Here is a 7,241-nt window from a genome sequence, read left to right as displayed (position 1 = left end):
ATTGTTAGTGAAAACGATGAGTTTCGTCCAAATCACACAAATGCTAGTTGTGTTTCGTCCGAAAAATTGATAGGGAAAAACTGGGCTTCAGGCCAAAGGTCGGGATAATGGTGCCTTAAACGCACTGTTTCGGTTTTGGGCTTACAACCTTGAGTTTTATGGCTGGGCTAGGCTGGGCTCGCCAAGCCGACGCATACTGCTTGCCTGGTGCTGGGGACGGCGCGGCTCGTGGAAGCCGACAGCTCATCATGCGACGGAGAGGGTTTTCTAACTAAACCCTAATTTGATTTTTTTTTTTCTTTTCTTAATTCTAGATTATGGAATTTTAATTCAATACATGCATATTTAATCAAGTAGTTTAATGAATGAACATATATTTGATGCAATTTATGGCAATATCAAATTCACATAATTCAACAATTATGAATATAATGCATACACAATTTATGTAGAATCTAAAATTCGAAAAAAGTAAAGTTGGGTCATGCATTATGGTGAATACTCATGTTTTGGAAGAACCTAATTGCATGATGATATTGATGAACTGGTTTGGTGCAAAAAACTTTCACGTCCGATTCATAAGCGTAGTTTTAGGAGCGTGCTGATAACGTGTTGTAGCCTATTTTATCTGACAATGGGAAAGGGGCTGGTGGCAAGGAGAGAAAAGAGAGAGATATGTGTTTGTAGAATTGGAGGGGAATGTGAGTGTTATTCCCTCCTATGTAGTGCCTTTATTTATAGTAATAAGAAGGAGAAGAAATCCTTGATCCTCAAGGAATACAAGTCCATATAGGAAAGAATAACTAGAATCAAATATGATCTATGATTTACACAATTACATTTAAACTACGTAAGTTTACAACAATACCCATGATTCTAATAAAAGATGGATTAATTCAATCAAAAGAAAAACGAGACGATACTATTTAGGGATATCTAGCTGCAATAAAATTTCTTAAATTATGAAAATAATCAGTCATCTTAAACAATATTAGTGACATAAAAGGAAATCAATAAATGAGTTCCTTTTATAATAAAAAGTAAACTCTGATATGGAAATTGATTAATCTTAAAATATGGCATGGATATAAATCAAAGAACTGCAATCAAAATTTTAAAACGAATAATGTTTTTATCAAGAATCATTAGTGTCTAGGGATTGAATACTAATTTTTCCAATTGTTAATCACGATGATCAAGTATGCAATGAAAAAAAGAAAGAATATGTTGATCAACAAGTGTAACGAGTGAATACATGTAATAATCAGATTGTAGGACAGCAAGCAAATATCAATTATGTTACACAAATAAGTAGACTGCAATAATCTAAATCACAGTGCACCAAAATTTGGTGAAGTAAAACTCCAACACATGGGGAATATTCTTGAACACACAACCAGTGAAACAAATCCACTACGAGAAAAATAACTTTACAAGGGTCACCTAAGAGCAGTTTCATTGTAGGAAAGGCCCCCCAGGCTGTTCACTATTTAATCCACCCAGTGAACAGTAATTGCCCTTAATGAATAGTAACAACCTTTTGCATCTCCACTCCTACACTGAATCCTACACTGAATAGCCCTGGTAATAGGCAATAAAATATTATTATTTTTTTATTTATAAAATAATACAAAATAATTTAATTTGTAATTTCGGATAAGATTTTTAATCGTTCTCGTTGTATCACATGTCATTATCCGAAAAAACAATTATTGGTGATGGATTTCGATACGATTTTTATCTAATGTCGTCGTGCCACGTGTCATTACCTTTTCAAAATTGATGAGGATAGATTTCCGATAAGATTTTTAACTAATCACGCCACGCCACGTGTCATAATCTGTTTACAATCTTTGAGGATAGATTTCGATCAAATTTTAACGAATGACGGCATGCCACATGGCATTATCTACAACCTAATCTTTTCTGAATCCTCCATATAATCCACCATCCATCTTCAGAAATCTCACACCAATTTTCTGAAGATCTCTATCATTATTCATAGTTTATGCTTCCTTATTCACCAAAATCAAAATCTGTATCATTATTCATAGTTTCTATTTCCTTCTTACAATGTCTTCTTCTTTAAAGATGATGTGGGAAATCGATCAGCAAGAGAAAGAATTGTTTAACCAATCAGAAGGAATGTTCAATCTTCAGGTGGTCCAAAATGAGAGGGAAGAGGATGAGGAGCATACAAGGAGAGATGACAAAGCAAGAATGGGCAGAGCCTCACATTCTCGTTGAGTCATCCAAGCTGTGGGTCAGATCTGCAGGCCCAGCTGTTCCGGAAACCTTGATAGAAAGAGGCAACGACAAGGTATGAAACTCTTGGACGATTATTTTGTCCGTAATAATGCATTCCCTGACACGTACTTTAGACATCATTGTAGAATAGAATGACATTTGTTCAACAAAATTGTGATTGCTGTTTGCAACGATGATTCTTACTTTATGCAAAAAAAGAATGCTTTTGGTGCTATGGGTCTCCTTTCTGAGCAGAAAATTATTACTGCCTTACGGATGCTTGCATATGGAGCATCTGCAGACCAAGTGGATGAGATAGCGAGGTTGGGGAAATCAACCATTCTTGAGTCCCTTATGAGGTTTTGTTGAGCAATTGAATCTATCTACACCGCAGAGTACCTCCGTAAACCTACTGACATGGACTTGTAAACGCTTCTGAAGAAGGGCGAGATACGATGTTTTCTTGGGATGATTGGAAACATCTTCAATAAGCGTCCAATTCGTACCTGCATCAGTAGTCATTTTGTTGGAAAAAAATTGGACTGAAACCTTGAGAGAAAGATAGGAATGTGGTTGAAAGTAGTTGCAAAAATATGAAATTGTAGTGTAAGGTAGAAGATAATGAGAAGGTATTTATAGAAAAGTAAAATCATTTGTTTTTAATTTTTCAATTTTTTTTAAATTTTTTTTAAATTTTTTGCATTTAAAAAAAAAATTTATTCACATAATTAATCTTTGTCGTTGAATTAAAAAAATTGAATTTTAACACTCCAAATTGTGCTACGTGGCACAACGGTAATATTTTAGAAATTTAAACTTTTTTTTTTTTAATTTATAAAGCCGAATAACGTGTACCGTTGATCTCAAATCCAACGGCTAAAATTAATGACAGTTTGAAATATTTTTTTATCGTTGAAAATCCACGTGTCATCCAGCGGTAACATTGCACCTTGCGCCGCAGGCCCCAGCGTCTAAAACTTGTCAGGGACGCGCCCCCACGCGCGCTTATAATGCACGCGCCTGACTAAAAAAATATTAAAACTGGACTGGCGTCGCCCTGACACCAACGTTGCGTCATACCTACCTCGGGCTCTCTGGCCAACGATTCTTGCAGGGCCTGTTGCTTGAGCCCGCTCGTGCGCCATAGCTAGAATACATTGGATGGTGTTGCTCGGGCTATTGTCCATTCTTTTGGGGCCTGCCGCTGGGGCCACTCCACACGGTGGAGTTGCTCTAATAGACTTGCACAAACACCATGACGCAACTTAAGCCTAACACCCAAGAACACCCTCAAAGACTCTACAAGTTGCTACATCGTCTTTCTCCACTATGAAAATCTTGCACACAATCTTAAGATATGGGATTGTGATGAAACATTAGAAAGATTTGAAACACGGAGCAAATCGTTTAGGAACATAATATGCATATGAACTCACTCAGAAATTGTTTAACACATTCAAAGTATTTTCTTACCACAACATATGAGAGTTCTCTCAATATTTATGATCTATGCTCTCTATTTAGTCTAATAGGGATGGCTAATATAATTATATAAAATAACTTAATTAGCTTAATTCAAATAAGACATAATTACTTTGCAGATACCATAGGATTGAAACGACACTTCAATCCTATACATGCAGAAAAACACTTGTATGCATCAAGCTACCCAAGAATGCAAGTGGTATCTAAGTTTCACTTATCGTCCCAAACTTAGCTTGTAATTTAGTTATCATAGAACAACAATCATTGGTTGGGCTTGACATTATTTGTCAAACAAACATACTTTACTCGACGGAATATAAACGTTCTTCGAGCAAATATGGTCAACATTTTGGTTCCTTCAGACGCCTTATCCGCCGAATGCCATTCAGCAGGAAAAGGGTTCTTCGTTGTATAAAGTGTTCGCATTAAGGGAAAACTTTTCTACGTAATATGGCATCTTTTGCATGACGAACAATTCAAGGTTCGTGACGCAAAAGTAAAACTTATGATTTATGGTTTAGGGTTTAGGATTGACGTTTTGTTGGAAAAAAAATATACTATTTCATCGGCCAAAGGTGAGGGCCAATTTGGCATATTCAATTCCTTTGATACATTTTGCAGTCTACAAAATTAATTCAACAATTCAACCATCAAACTTGTTTATATATACTGAGGTCGCATACATAAAAAATCATTAAAAAAAATTTAGGGTTAGGTATTGATGAAATCCTTCAATAGTTAAAAAACATAAAATCAAGATTTAACGGTGATTTCAGCTCCAATTTTGATGATTTTTTACTACTATAGTCCTTGACCCTAGAAGAATAAAATGAATGAACTCGATCATAAATTTAAAATATTTACACTACTAGTTACCACAAAAAGCTTACATTCTACTTAATGAAAGTATAGAATAAACTCTAAGTTTTTGTTGAATCTATTGTTTTGACGAAATGCACAGTCTACGAAACTAATTTCTTCGTTCCAACCATCAAATTTATTTGCATATACTTCGAGATCGTATACGCCAAAAATCTCCAAAAAGAAAATTTTGAGGATTAGGTAACTAGCCAAAATTCTTCGATCGTTAAAAATGGAAAATCACGATTCAATGGTAATTTAAGCTCTGATTTTGATGATTTTTTACAACGACAATCCTCGACCCTAGAAGAATATAATGAACGAACCCCGATCATAAATTCAAAACATTTACACTAGTGGTTACCACAAAACCTTACATTTTATTTAATGGAAGTATAGAATAAGCTCGTAGTGTTTGTTAAATCTATTGTTTTGAAGGGATACACAATCTACGAAACTAATTCAATGATCCAACCGTCAAACTTGTTTGTATATGCTCCGAGATTGTATACGCCAAAAATCACCAAAACCAAAATATATAGAATTAGGTAACGGGACAAAATCCTTCAATGGTTAGAATTGGAAATCACGAGTTAACTGTAATTTCATCTTCGATTTTGATGATTTTTTACAACTGCAGTCCTCGACTCAAGATGAATACAAACAATGAACATGATCATAAGTTTAAAATATTTACACTAGTGATTATTACAAAATCTTAGGTTCCACTTAATGGAAGTATAGAATAAACTCTAAGTATTTGTTAAATCTATTGTTTTGACGAGATACGCAGTCTATTAAACTAATTTGAACGATCAAATGTCGAACTTATTGGTATAAACTCCGAGATCACAAAGGTTAAGAATCACCAAACACAAACTTTCAGGATTTGGTAGTAGGACGAAATCTTTCAACGGTTAGAAACAAAAAAATCATGATTTAATGGTGATTTCAACTACGATTTTGATAATTTTTTTAAGGACGCTAACTGAGAGTAAAATCACAGATTAAAGGGACATGATCATCAAATTAGATGATCTTTTAATAGATTGAAATTAAATAAAAATTAATAAATTTTAGAGTTGCCCGACAAATAGGTGTAGGTTGTGGAGCAAAAGTACATATATTCGTTGGTTCATAGTATTATTTTTGTCAAGCAAACGTATAAATTTCTCCCTCCCCACATTTTTTTTCAAAAAATAAAATTTTCCACCAGGTTATAAAGGTTGCCCTATAAAGTTCGTCAAGCAAACTTTGTTTCCTACCAATTTTTTCGTCAAAAATTAAACTGGGCTCACATGTTTAATTGACCTTTGCCCACCGAAAGTTTAGGGTTTTGAACATCTGGCATTTTTTAAACCTTTGCTAGATGAACCATTCTATCAGGCAAAGGTCTGATATGGTATAACATCGAGATTCTTTTCTTCTTCGTCCTCGTACTGTGCTGAAGTCTCTATACTCTCTCTATGCTCTCTCTTTCACTCCCTCTCTAGTCTCTCTGTACTCTCTCTACCAGAATCCATCTCGGACCTCCACCATCCTTCCTCCATCGCGAAGAACCTTTCGCTTTCTCTCCTTCCTTCCTTTCTCCGGCAACTATATGTCATCTTTCTTTTGTTTCAGATTTTAATATTTGGAGGAGAATTTATAGGATTTGTGAACTTAGGATTGTGAAATTTTGGAATTTGTGAAATTGTAGGATTGTAGGATTTGTGAAACCTATAGAAAAACAGGGCAATTAGTAAAAATTGTAGGAAAATAGGGAAATTTGTAAAACTTGTAGAAACATGTTGTAAAATAGGGAAATTTGTAAAAATATGTGAAAATAGGAAATATGTGGAAATTTTTGGGAAAATATAGAAATTTTTAAACATTTAGGAAATTTGTAGGAAATAGAGAATATTTGTCAAAATTGTGGAACTTTGTGAAATTTGTAGGAATATAGGGAGATTTGTAAAAGTTGTAGAAATTTGTTGGAAAATAGGAAAATTTGTAGAAAAAGTAGAAATTTGTGAAAATTATAAGATACTTGTAAAAGTTGTAGAAATTTGTTAGAAAATAGGTAAATTTGTTGAAAATGTAGAAATTTGTGAAAATTATAAAAAATTTGGGAAAATTGTAGGAACATACATAAATTTGTGAAAATTGTAGGAACATACATAAATTTGTGAAATAAAAAAAAATGTGAAGTTTGTGAAAAAAATAGGGAAATTTGTAAAAGTTGTAGAAATGTGAAATTTCTAGGAAAAAGGAGAAATTTTATAAAAATTGTAGACGTATGTGAAAATTATAGGAAATATGTGAAATTTGTAGGAGATATGAAATTTGTAAAAAATGCATAAATAAATGAAATTTATGAAGTATGTGAAATATGTTTAATTTGTAGGAAATATGTGAAACTAGTAGAAATTATTGTGTTTTTTTTTTTTTCCACAGATGTCATCATGGTTCATCAACAATAGTCGCCGTTCTGCCTTTACCTCAGCTTAAAGTGACCCGACAGTACAATAAACCAACATCAACCAGGCGGAGTGCGGGGATTTGTAAAGACTTAGCCTCCAACCGAATCACCTACTTATTGCAAAATTGGATCGTGGTCAATTACAACTCATTCCATTAGCAAACAAGCTAGTAAGTCAATAGCTTGT

Source organism: Pyrus communis, chromosome 13 (genome assembly GCF_963583255.1).
Source record: "Pyrus communis chromosome 13, drPyrComm1.1, whole genome shotgun sequence".
Classification (NCBI taxonomy): Eukaryota; Viridiplantae; Streptophyta; class Magnoliopsida; order Rosales; family Rosaceae; genus Pyrus; species Pyrus communis.
Note: the sequence above shows the minus strand (reverse complement) of the source record.